We start from the raw sequence: 13875 nt of genomic DNA on the forward strand, positions 1-13875 counted from the left end.
TCGTTGGCCTTTAACACATATCCAGTTTTCAGAGAAAGTGGCGTTTCTCTCTACAACAACGTGTTCATCTCTCCCTCACCATTTCTCTCCCAAAACAAGAAAAAATAAATAAAATGGAGAGCGACACGTCAGCTAGGGCATCAGAAACCCGAGAATCCCAATCTCATCCTCTTCGCCTGCAACCTTCTCGCCGGAATTCCACCGCGCGGCTGTCAGTTTTCCGGCGGGATTTGTCACTTTCCGACGTGAACACGGCGAGTTCTAGAGGAATGCGTTCTCTTTGACGAGAGAAAAGAGCAAAGTAGGTTTGTGATTTTTGCACCTTTTTCTGTCTTACTCTCCTGCAAATTCTAGGGTTAGGGTTTATGTGTTTGCAATATAGGCTTATTTTCTTGCTTTTGTGAGAGAAACTTGAGATGTTTTATTCAAATTCTAGGGTTAGGATTTATGTGTTTCAATTCAGGATTCTTCACTTGTTTTCATGAGAGAAACTGGAGACTTTTTATTCAAATTCTAGGGTTAGGGTTTGTGTTTTGCATTTTAGGCTTTTTTACTTGTTTTCATGAGAAAAACTGGAGACGGTTTATTCAAATTCTATGGTTAGGGTTTCTGTGTTTCAGTTTAGGTTCTTTCCTTGCTTTCGTGAGCGAAACTGGAGAGTATTTATTTATTTATTGGTATTTTTTTTTTTTTAGAGGAGAGTGATGAAGATCTGTTCATGGTTCCGGACTTGGAAGCTCGACCTGGCAATTCAGCAAAGGCGACGGAGATTCAACAAAGTATTTCTCTCTCATTTAATCCCTCTCTCTCTCTCTCTCTGCATCTTCTTCCTTTTCTTTTCTTTTCTTTTCTTTTTATCATTGTTCTGTGTCTTTTTCTTCCTCCTATTCTTTCTTTTAATCTTGTTTGTTTCTAATGAATATTGAAGACAAGGCAGTATGAAAGTAGTTTTTTTAATTTATGAAACTTTTTTTTTAGAATGGTCAATTTATGAAACTTTCTATCCAAGTGAGAGGAAAATTGTGGGCTGAAATGAGATTTTAAGGTGGTTGAAAGGGAAGAATTTAGGAGGAAATGGAAGTTTCATACTTAATGTTACCATGTCAAGTGTTACATGATGTTTTATTATTGAATATTGTATTTTCCTATTTATTGTTTTTTTGAAATTGATTTATCTCTTTATTACTAACTCTTCTTTTCGTATAAACTCTTCTTTTAGCACTTCTTTAGCTAAATATCCCCTCCCCAAGCCTAAAACCCTAAACAATTTTTTATTCCAATATTATATTCATTGTATCCTATTTGTCTCCCTTTCTCGCTGTACACTGGAGACTGAAGAGATTTAAATTTAATTGGTGAATGCGTTGTTATTTGATTATCTTATGTTTGTTTTAGATTATAGTTGATTAATCCTAAGATTTATTAGTTTGTTAAGTGAATACCATATTTATATTGTTGCAAATTATGATAGTAATCAATAATTTTATATGTATGTACGTATATGGGCGTACATACGTATAAGATGTTATTGGATGGTTGAAGGGTAGTAAGTCTTACCCGTGGAGATTTGATTGTTGGATGGATGAAATCAGGGATCGCATTGGAAGATCGGAGGTATCTTTTAAGCGTGTTAAAAGGCCTGCAAATGCAGAAGCGGATCGGCTTGCGAGGGATGGAGTAGTGAGGGAGGAACTTTAGCTCTTAGATTTTCTTCCCCCTCGAGGATTTTGTTTTGGCTAGTTTCCATCGTTTCCTTTCTTGTTGTTTCTCCTTTTCTGCTAACCTTCTCGGTCAGCCTTGTACATTCTTTTCTTTCTATTAATGAATTATTTACCATTAAACAAAATGTACGTCTATGGATGTGTCAACATTTCTAGACTTTTAGGGTTACCACTTCAGACACCTTGTATCCGTGTCGAAACTCGACACACGAATCCATGTCCACAAATCATGATTATACATTCTTTATGTTTTAGCCTTGCCCCCGTTTCTAAAGTTTGGGGGTTTGCCATATCTGACACTCAGTGTCACTGTCGACACGCGACACTTGTGTTCGTGTCCACAAAGTTTAGCTTTTTTTAATTTTTATTTTATTTTTTGCCCTAGTTGAATCATTTTCAATTGGGGTTCATTCTGATATTCTTTGTCAGGCTGAGATGGTCAAAGCTAGAGAACAACTACGGTAGAACATAAAGTCAAGCAAACTGGAAGTGGCCGTGTGTCCCAGTAGTATCTTTATGCACACTACTGCGGGCTAACTCATCGGCAACCTCATTAGCCGATCGATAAATGTGATCAATAGACAGTTTTTCCATAGATATGATTAATAACCGCCTCCAATGATGATCTCTATTTCTTGATCTCTATTTGATTGGGGAATAGGGCCCTCTCTTTTGTTTTGATTTATCACCATTCTTCTATAGTTTTTTTTTGTTTTTTGGGATTGTTGATTATATAGATTGCTACCTTCCCACTTTTAAGGAAATCTTTAGTTTCTAAACTAATTGGGAGACAATGATAAGGGAGAGTTTGTTGATGCTCTCTCGCTGAACTTGGAAAGTTATTGGTGGTTTGGTGTAGCACATGGGGCTTCCCATTATTGTTGGAAGTCGCGTGGTTCGGCGTGCAAATTTGTACTTGATCTCTTTTATGCTAACTTGAAAATGAATTAATGGAATGCTATAATTTCTTCTAGTTAATGGTATTTCCTTCTTTTTGCCAAGTGCTTGGTTTTGTCATATGAATGTTGATTTTGTCTGCCGCAAGTCCATGATAATATCAGGTGGTGGCTGTGGGACCATGAGACATGCTGATGAAATTTATTTCCTGTCCATGGAACTTAGAGTGTTGATATGGGTGCTAGATTGGACTTGGTAGCTCCTTGACCTTACATGATTGAGGAAGCATATGGAATTTGTGTGCATGTTTAACTAACTTGATATTCTTATAGCATGTGAGACGCATGTTCTGGGGACAATTAAAAAAAATTCCCAAATCAATCATCGACATTGCCCAAAGGTGACTCAGTTTTGGTGCTACTAAGTCAATCAAAATCTTTTTTTGGAATTTCCCACGTTAATGAAAAACTGACAGCTTAAATCATTGAATTGGTCTGGTTGGCTCGATTTTACTGTGGCTGAGTTCTTATCCAATTATGAATTTTTTTAAACTACTTGGGATCTTGTTGTTGGTAGAAGCTAAGCACAAACATTAGAAAATAGTTTTTCCTGTAAATGTCAACAATGGTTGGTGGAAGCTAGCACTAAAATAGTAAAATGTCTGGTTGACTTGATTTTACTGTGGCTGAGTTCTTATCCAATTATGAATTTTCAAAACTACTTGGGATGTTGTTGTTGGCAGAAGCTAGCACAAACATTAGCAGATAGTTTTTCTTGTAAATGTCACCAATGGTGGGTGGAAGCTAGCACTAACATTAGGGGATACTTTTTCCTTGAAATGTCAACAAACCATGTGCCCACATTGTTTTCTTTTTATGATAATGAACTTAACTACATTCTTACGAGATCTATGGGTGACAAGATGAATTTGTGGAATGCATGGAGCTACATGCGATGAGGACGATGAATTTAGAAGAGGACTTAACAAAATAATGTTTGAACTGGATATGGCTAAAGGTTACTATTATTGTGATTGGGCTTTTTTTTTATTTGTTAGATTGCATAGTGTTAGGCCCATAATTTCAAAACTCCTTCACGTTATCCTCAACTCACTCGAGTCTGACTCCTTTTTTGTCTTGGTCGTGTTCTTGTTTGAGTCTGCATTTTTTCCCTAGAAATTTAATCAAAGCTTCTCTCATTTCCCCAAGTCATGACCACGTCAACTGAGTACCCAATCACATTAACTGAGTATTCGACCACATTAACTGAGTTCTTGAGATGCCGCATTGAGTCGACTAAGATTTTCTTTGTCTGCATTTTGGCTCACATCCATATTTTGAAACACTGGTTAGGCCTAAGATGGAGAAGTTATCTGAAGGCATTTTTTAAATTAGCTTGGTTTGCTAATTTGGTGAGTGGCTCTTCGAAAGGTTATTTTAGGGTTCTAGAGGTTTGAGACCAGATGACCCACTATTAATCAATTTTGTACCATTTCGGCCGAAATGTTTTGTAAGCGGAACATGTCAATCGTTGACCATTGCCCTCTCCGTATCGAAGGAGGAGAGTCTGTTGACCATCTCCTTATGCACTGCAGGTTTGCTAGTGAGGTGTGGGGCAGGATTCTTGCCAGATTTGGTATGTCTTGTGTCTTCCTGAGGAGTGTTAGCAACCTCCTGGAGGAGTGATACCCAGTCAGATGGTAAAAAAAAAGGGAGAATCCTATGGTGGCTCGCCTTGCTTGCAGCCTTTTTGGGTCCTCTGTGTGGTCCCAGGTGAAATCCGTTTGTGGTTGGGGGGGGGGGGGGGGGGGGGTGGTTGTGGTGTGATATTGGGATTTTAACGAACTTTGTTCTCTTTAAAGGAATTTAATAATTAAGGCCAAGAACAAAAACAAATTGAGAACCTTGGAAAATAAAAATCAAATGCTGATGAAAGATAAAGAAAGTGTGCACCCGGATTTTTATAGTGGTTCGGCCAAATCTGGCATCATCCCTCTTCTCCTGCCGAACAATGTAAAATCTTGTGTTTCCTTGGTTTGTGTGTTTGTCTTTATTGCATCTCATATTGTCGTTAGTTGCACATCGAGTTCGATCCTGGTTTGAGATATTAGAGATCTATAGGTAGGTTTTAAACATATTCCCTATTCCACAGCTGGAAGAAAACTTGACATGATGTCAAGCTATTATATTTTAACAAAGATTGACTTGCAAAGTGGATACCATCATATTTGCATGACTAGAAGATGAATGGAAGACTGTCCTCAAGACAAAAGAAGGGCTATATGAATGGTTGGTGAGGCCTCTGGGTCTCACTAATGCTCCTAGCCCGCTGATGCGTGTAATGACACAAATCTTTCGTCCTTTCATATGCCACTTTCTTGGGGTATTTTTTGATGACATTCTTATCTATAGTAAGATGGAAGAGGAACACTCATCAAATATTCGACAGGTAAAGAGAGTTCCGTGACAAAAGAAACTCTTTGAATTTGAAGTGTTCATTTATGAGTCTCAAAGCTATATTTTGTGGTTTCGTAATTTCAACCAAAGGGGTGGCAGCAGATACAGATAAGATGAAAGCAACACTTGATTAGACAGTTTCAAAGAATTTTCACGAAGTTAGAAGCTTCTATGAATTGGCAACCTTCTATCAGAAGTTTATCAAAAAATTTAGTAGTATCATGGCTCTGATCACCAACTTCATTAACAAATGAGAATTCTTACTAGTGCATTTGAGAAAAGTAAGAAACTCATGACCAAGACGCTAGTTTTGCAGTCACCAAATTTCTCCAAGGTATTTGAAGTTGCATGTAATGCATCTAACGTTGGTATTGGAGGAGTTTTGAGTCGAGAGCATCATCTCATGTTCTTTTTGTCTGAGAAACTAAGAGGCAAAGAAGATGCATTGTATGATAAAGGAGTTTTATGTCATTGTACAAGCCCTCAAATATTTGCGGCATTACCTTCTACATAAGGAATTTGTACATTATGCAGAGTAGCAGATCATCAAGCATTGAAGCATCTACACTTTCAGAAGAAATTGAACCCAAAGCATGCAAAATGGAGTGATTTTCTGCAAAAATATACTTTCATCGTAAAAAATAAACTGCTTCTTTCACCATTTGTCTTGCCAGAACTTGACTTGGTCCCCTGATGCAAACCCGGGAGGTTCATGGTTAACTATGGGACTTTTAGGAGCTCATGGGGCCGAGACTTCATAATCAAATAATCAAACCATATTCCCAAAACAGTTAAACAAAACAGATTTAATAAATTTCAGCATAGAAAATCATGTGGGTTAGCTTTAGAAATAATCCATTAATGAAAGGATTATACATTAGCAATCTATGCATATAACAACTTCCATTAAATAAAAGATGGGAAATAATGGTTCAAATATAATGAAGAAAACCCTCTATACAATCTGTCCACAATGAAAAAATATATCGAGGTCCCAAATCAATGCTAAAGCATGGTAAAGAACCTAAAAGGGCAAGGGTTATGCAAAAGGGGTGAATCCTACGGGTAAAAGAAGGTTGAAAAGGCACAAAATAGGGCTGAAAATAAAGGAAAAATCTCACCGGGACCTTGGGTTCGTTCAATTGAGGCCCAAGAGAGTGGGGGAGAGGTTCGTAGGCACAATCCGAACACGGGGCAGCAGTACTCCAAAAACAGTGGCATATAGGGTTATTAGAAAGAGAAGAAAAGAAGCAGGAGTAAGGTGAAGAAGCGAGTAGAAGATAGGGAAAAGATAAAGAGAATAATGGAGAGAGTGAAATAGAGAAAGAGACAGAGAAATAGGAAGGAAGAGTGAGAAAGAGAGGGAGACGAGAGATAAAGTAACTGAGAGGAGGTGAGGGAGGGAGTTAGAGGAAGATCGTGGGAGGAGTGGGAGAAAAACCGAGCTTAGAGAGAGATGAGGAAGAGAAGAAGAGGGAGAAGAAAAGAATGAGAAGGAGAAAAGGAAAAGAAGAGAAGAGGAAAGAAAGAGAGAGAAGAGAGGGGGAGAAGAAAAGTGAGGAGAAAGAAAGAATGATAGAGGGAGAAGAGAGAAAGAGAGAACTCACCTTTGTGAGGGATGGAAGGTGGGAGAAAACACCATTAACGTTTTGGAGGGGGGAGGCTCCCTCTCCTTACACATTTTTTTTTCATCTTAAAAAAGTTAGGGTTTTCCTCCCCCACAACTCTCTCTAATAATCTTCCCTTGTAGTAGGCTCTCTTATGCAACCAATGGGGCTCTTTCGTCTCAATAGAGAAAGAGACAGAGAAATAGGAAGGAAGAGTGAGAAAGAGAGGGAGACGAGAGATAAAGTAACTGAGAGAGGGAGTTAGAGGAAGATCGTGGGAGGAGTGGGAGAAAAACCGAGCGTAGAGAGAGAGATGAGGAAGAGAAGAAGAGGGAGAAGAAAAGAATGAGGAGAGAAGGAAAAGAAGAGAGAAGAGGAAAGAAAGACAGAGAAGACAGGGGGAGAAGAAAAGTGAGGAGAGAGAAAGAATGATAGAGGGAGAAGAGAGAAAGAGAGAACTCACCTTTGTGAGGGATGGAAGGTGAGAGAAAACACCATTAGCGTTTTGGGGGAGGGGTTCATCTTAAAAAAGTTAGGGTTTTCCTCCCCCACAACGCTCTCTAATAATCTTTCCTTGTAGTGGGCTCTCTTATGTAACCAATGGGGCTCTTTCGTCTCTTAAACCACGTAAGTGATTTAATTGTTGTTGAAAGGACCACAATGCCCCCCATCTACAAAAAACAAATAAACAAGTGAGGGGTAAAATAGGAAATAAACCAATTAAAAGGGAAAAAAAAGAGAGTGGTGTGTGCACATGAGTGGGGCCCTAGATGATGTGGACATCCCCCACATCTAGGTCCAAAATAATGCTATAAGTAACTAATGGTCCTTAAATAAAACAAAACCAATAATGTTCCAAGAAGAAAAATAACGATCCAGTGGCCCGGATCTCATCATCCATTTTGTACACTTTGTATCTCATGCCCTTGAGAAGTAAATGATATTGTCTCAGGATGTACCTCCACACAATTAGACCACTGCCCTTGTACTTGTCATAACAGATCCAGTTACCGGGGCTCCATAATTGCTAACGATGTCTCTGGTCGTGTACAATGGAATTCTATGAGGGTCTGGTTCTTGACAAGAATGCGGGTGCTATCTTTATCTTATTGATCTCTAAAGTGGACGGGACCGTTAATATTTCATTTTTCGGGCCATTCAGTTTGGTGGGTTGTTTTTATCATGTTTTTTTTTTTTAATGACGTAGGGTATCCTCACACCACTTCGTAGAGTGGGACTAATTCCCTCCGGATGCTCGCAATCAAATCTTTATCAGGTTTTAGCTAAAGTTCTAGCCAACATATTGATGGTCTTGTATAATGTCATATCAAACACTCAATCTGCTTTGTTTCAGGATAGTGCTAATAGCTAATGAGTTAGTTGATTATTATTTCAACTCAGGGACAAAAGGCATTTTGTTTAAACTTGGTATGGGAAAGGCCTATGATAGAGTGGAGTGGGATTGTTTAGACTATCTCTTGGGGCGGATGGGTTTTGGGGTTTGGTGGAGTGCTTGGATGATGTGATGTGCTGTCTTCGCATGGTTCTCCATCCTGGTGAATGGATCCCCAAAGGGGTTTTTAAAATCTTCCCTAGGTTCGAGGTAGGGGGATCTCTTTTCCCTTTCGTCCTCTTGGTTGTTGCTGAAACTCTTAGTAGAGTGCTGGACGAAGGCAGAAGTATGGCTTGATCGAAGAATTTCATGTTGGGTATCAGGGGGTACAAGTTTCTCATCTCCAATTTGCGGATGATACTAATTTTTAGTGAGCCTGGCCTTGACCCCAATAAAGTGACATAGTAGATGACCTCAAAAAAAAAAAACAAAAAAAGTAGACACAGCCGAACACTTTGGATGAAGCAAGAAACAATGCATTATCTTGAAATAGAACTTGAGTGCTGAGATTTCTCATGCAAGGGGGAGGTTGGCAGCTGATTTATCAAGCAACACAGTTGGCACCGCATTACTCCAATAAATCTTAGGTTTTGTGAGCTTGAGCGTTGGAACATATTCGTGAGCTTGAGCTCAAAAACCATTGAGGCCCACATTGTTACGATGATCCAAAGCATTCACTAGAAAGGGCCTTACATAGATAGGGTGTGTACAAAAAATCAGCTCCATAGGATCATCCTAACCCATCCATTTGTGGAGGTCAAAATGGACAGACCACAAATCTGCCCATTTTTGCCCTCCACTTTTGGAGGGGTTAGGATGATTCAATGGAGCTGATTTTTGGTATACACCCTATCTATGATAGGCCCTTGCAAATGAATGGTTTGGATCCTCACAGAAATTGTGGGACCCATGTGATTGGTGCACTCAAGCACACCATTCCTTATTAGAGCTTGAGCGCACGAACATATTCCTCATATATATATATATATATATATATATATATATATTAGGAGCTCTCCTATTAAGTAATGAGGTCATAGCAATTCAAGGAGGTGTAATGTTTATGTTTATCTACTCCATGCAGTTGTGGGCTGTGTACTATACATTTGATATAAAATACCATCTACTCCATGTAGTTGTGGGCTGTGTACAGAACATTTGATTAAAATTCCAGATTGTACAGGATACTTGATGAAATTCTAAAGAGATATACTCAACATTACCTGAACATAAAATACATACATTTTCTGAAATTGAGTTCGAATATCTTTATAGAACACTTGAAAAATAGATAAAACCTCAGATCATTCTTTCATTGAATTTGACCATTTTATATGAGAGGAATCATTCAAAAAATAATAAAATTCCATGTCTTGAAAGACTAAATTCTATCTGGACCCAAAATCAGAATGAACGACTGAAAAAGGAACTGACTTCCTTTATCATCTTTAGAAAAAAGATACTGTGATTCTTGCCTGACTCACAAGCCTCATGCCATTCAAAAAAAAAAAAAAAAACTTACAAGCCTCACAATCTAAGATAAAAACAGACTCAATACCAAGAACTACTAACGTGAAACTATGAAGGGATGGATGACAGAGTCGACAATGCCAAAGTTTGAGAGACGACAGAATGAAGAACAACACTTGCCAGATCATGGTCCAGATACGTGGACTCCGCCATTCTCAAGCCCACCCGTCGTCGTTGTCTTTGGATCTTGAAAGGTTGAAACTCACAAGATGAAGGGAACAAACAATGTTGTGGAACAATGAGAAGACTTTGTTACTCCCAGCCAATAATTTAAAGAGAAACTTTGGAACACAAAGGACAGATGATAAAGAAAGGGACTTGTTAGCAGTTACCGTTCCTTGACTAATCATAGGAGCTAATGATCCATTAGCCGGAGTATTAGAGGAATTTAGGACATTTATCACTTTCATCATATAAAGAGACTTTTTTTTCACCTCTAAAAGACTCTCAGTCTTGGACAAAACTCCTAGAACTTTCCTACACACTTTTTTACTTTAAAACACTTCTAAAACTGTCCTAAACAAGCTAGAGTTCTTCCGTAACAAAAAATTAATAGAGACTTCCCCAAAACATACCCAAATCTCTTCTAAGAATAATACTTTGAGCCATTAAAAAAATGAATAATACTTTGTACTCTACATTTTTTATAATTATAAACCAGTCCTAATTAAACCTTTTAACTGCAACTTAAACCTTGTCAATTCAAAATAGAAAGTCTAGAAGATTCAAACAACCAATTCTTCCACAACGTGTTCTTTCTAGAACTCATAAACCGACGTAATCGTGTTTGAATCCCTCTATTATCTACACTCTCCAATGATGTGCCAACACCTCTGCTTCAATAACATCCCTAACTCCAATAGGGCCTGACAATACCTGATCTGCCATTTCCTATAGCTCTATAATTAGGGGTGTAAACGGATCGAATTCGAAGCAGATATGGCTATATCCGAATTCGATTACAGTATACACTATCCGGATTCGGATTCAGATTCGAATTTGACGGATATTTAATATCTCTTACCAAATTCGATTCCGGCGAATATTGTTCGAATTCGGATATTATCCGTTTATCCGGTAAATTCGAACATTTTATTACAGCACTTTATCTTTCTTCTCCTTCTTACTCTTCGAATGAATTTTCCAAACCCTAAAACCAGACAACTTCCTTCTCTTCTGAAAATTAAATCTCAAACCCTAAAATATATGAGATCCTCTTCTTCCTTTTAAAACAAACGCAGAGAGAGAGGCGGTGGGGATGGATGATGGTGTTGGTAGTGGTCTTTTGGTCTTTTTTTTGTTGTATATGATGGAATGGGTTTGGGCTATTTTAAACAGGGGAAGTGGGAATGCTGATGGTGGAAGATGAAGAGAAATGTGGATTTGGTTAGAGATGGAGGTGACTGGTGGTGATGGAGGTGGCCGTGAGAAGGTGGAGAGGGGCGGTGGTGGATTTTGGTGGAGGTTGGGGGCACCAAGGAATGCCGGATATGGTGTCTCAGCCTCCTCCTTTTTCCTCTCTCTTGCTTCTCCTTGCAAACCTTAGAAGTCCCCTCTTTTAATTGTATTTTGAGTTTTTATATAACCCTAAGTTGGAAAATTGATTTGAGCGGTCCATTTACCATCAATGACCTAGATGGATTTTTTGCTTTAGAATTCTCTAGAAGCTATGCCATCTTCTTTCAATCGCCTTCATCCATTTGTCTCTTTCATCCTGCAACCCACATTTGTTGCTTCATAAAGAAGACATGTCAAACTCCAAGAATGCCCTTAAAATGAGCGATTACTCCATTTCCCACCCAAAACACTTTTTGTTTTTGTTTCTTTTCTAAAAAGAAAATTCAAAATAAAATTCACTTTTCTTTTAGAAACAAAAGATAATGTGTCATTACTAAAATAAATATTAATGATATTATTAATAATAAATAAAAAGGATGTACTTCTCCGATTCGGATGTTAAACGGACGGATGTACCATTTACCAGATTCACATCCGTTAAGAGCCGGATATCTCATAAACGGATTCGGATAATATTCGCTTTAAACGGATTCGGATGCGGACGGTAATCGAATTTTCGAATATCCATTTACACCCCTATCTATAATAATGCCTCCAATACCCGTCGGACAAGGATTACCATCCTTGAGCCGTCAAAGTTTAGTTTGAGAACCGTTGGCTGCGGTGATTATAGTTTAATTTCAGATTGTGCTCTTTGCTGTCTTTTTTTTGTTGAAATTTCTTCGTCGACATTGTAGCTCTTTTGCAGGGTCATCTTGACTCTGAACCTGTTGTTCTATTATACCTTTGTATTTATTCTTTTGTCGGTTGTCCTGCCTTGAACAGACTTCTAGGAAATAAGCCAGGAATAAGGGGATTTACTTAAAGTCCTCCACAGATAAGCACCCCGATTGAAATTTTGACTTTGGTTTCTAGTTTTCCTCTGATTATGACAGTTGAATTTTGTGAAAGTGGCAAACATTACTGGCCTTCTTGAAGGATATATAATGGAGAGCTAGTCAACTACTAGGGCTAGTGTATGCCAACATATGTGGTTCAATGCAAACACTCTCTGTCAATAAATATTCTCATCTTTATAAAGTTTTGTTTTTGTTTTTCAAAACCCATCATAAAACAATAGTTGGTAAAAAAGAAAAAAAAATCACCAATCAATATGGCAATGTTTTAGAATCACCTTTGATTTTTTTTGGATGAGAAGTGGGGCCTTAAGACAATTTTTGCTTTAAAATGTTTCAGTTCAAAGGAAAGACAGTATCATTTTATATAGGAATTCAAGGGAATCTTATGTGATAGGTATTCTATTAAGAAAAGTGGGAGACATTTTTAGAAAGTACATTTTTCTGCAAGTGATTGTATTTTAAGGAAATGCTATCTCCTAGGAAAAAGAAAACTTTTTGTATTTCTTTTGAGGAAAAACTCAAACACATTGATTTCCGTGTCCATTCATTTTGTCTCGAGCACTTGGACATTTTCATTGACATTGCCAAGATTCTAGACACTGCCCTTATGTGTGGTTCTTTTTAATATTAACACTTTAGGAGTCGGGGCCCTTTGATCCTTTGTCTCTCCCTGGGAGACAAAATCACTAATGGAAATAATATTTGAACATAAAAAGTGCCCTTGAAGTGCTGCCTATATGTTCCTTTTCTATGTATAATGAGTTCGATCGCCTCTGTGATGGCAAGTTGTTATAATGGTTATTTAGAATACGGCCGCTAAAAAATGACCGAAGGTCAAATTTGTGCACCCGATGCTGTTTTTAATGATAATGAATGATGTTTGTGATTGCCTGATCAGAGTTGCATCTATTAACAGGTTGCTGAGAAACAGGGTCTCTGCACAAAAAGCCCGAGAGAGAAACCTGGTGTATGTAAATGATTTGGAATCAAAAGCCAGATAGTTGCAACACAAGAATTCCAAATTGGAGGAGAAGATTTTGATTCTAATCAATGAGAATGCCATGCTTCGAAAGGTGAACTTTTTGGGACTTTCTTTGGTCTGTGATTAAACCTCTTTTGTTCATTTTCCATATCCTCAACTGGTTTCAGTTTGTACGCTTTTCTGAGAATTAACTCTTATATGATTTACAGGTACTTATGGACACAAGGCCTAAAGTTGTTGAAAGTAATGAGCCTCAAAATGATCAGTCATGCTACAAGTGACATGTAAGAAAAAATTTCAGACTAATATTTGTGGAATCGCCCAGTAAACCAGTAGAAAGTGTTTATAACTAGACGAGTTCCCATATTTCAAGTTCTAACTTGATCATCTCTTGATATGGTGGAGGTCTAGATCAATTTGAAAGTAGAGCCTTCCTTTCAGCTACAAAACATGGGTCTGTTTTTGGAGTTCCATTTGTCTGTTATGGGGTCTTAGCTCTGTTCTGTTCATATCCTTGTTCAGTCTCTATAATGATAAGTTTCCATAGAATTCCTAATTACTGATTGTAGGAACCAAGTCTTATTAGCTTTTTCTATAGATGTTATTGATGATATTGCATTTGAGACGTGAATTTTTATATCTGATTTCTTCAGCCACTGCTTATTTTGCTTGAAACAACTTTATGCTTGTGAGGCTCATCCCGCCACACAAATCAACTTGATTTCTTTGAGCGTGCTATTATTTGTATCTGTTTACTAATCCTGAATAATTTTTTAATTGAAATTACTTTGAGGGGAAAAAACCACACCTAGAATTGTGTGGTATTATCAGATGATTTGAAGTCCTGTTCAAGTGTTATTTTAGTTGTCAAA

The 13875-nt window shown here is 37.9% G+C and overlaps 1 long non-coding RNA gene across 2 annotated transcripts; it reads left to right on the forward strand.

Annotated features, from left to right (window-relative positions):
- LOC143881522 (uncharacterized) lies at positions 1–13614 on the forward strand. 2 transcript variants are annotated; one of them, XR_013251961.1, is made up of 4 exons: positions 1–305; positions 696–779; positions 12938–13094; positions 13213–13614. It is a non-coding gene; the product is annotated as an uncharacterized LOC143881522 (long non-coding RNA). The 2 variants fall into 2 exon arrangements; XR_013251960.1 differs by having other exon boundaries at positions 1–301.
- Positions 13615–13875: the final 261 nt, after the last annotated feature.

This window comes from Tasmannia lanceolata, unplaced genomic scaffold, assembly GCF_043159265.1.
Source record: "Tasmannia lanceolata isolate RefF3 unplaced genomic scaffold, GAP_Taslan_0.1 ptg000007l, whole genome shotgun sequence".
Lineage (NCBI taxonomy): Eukaryota > Viridiplantae > Streptophyta > Magnoliopsida > Canellales > Winteraceae > Tasmannia > Tasmannia lanceolata.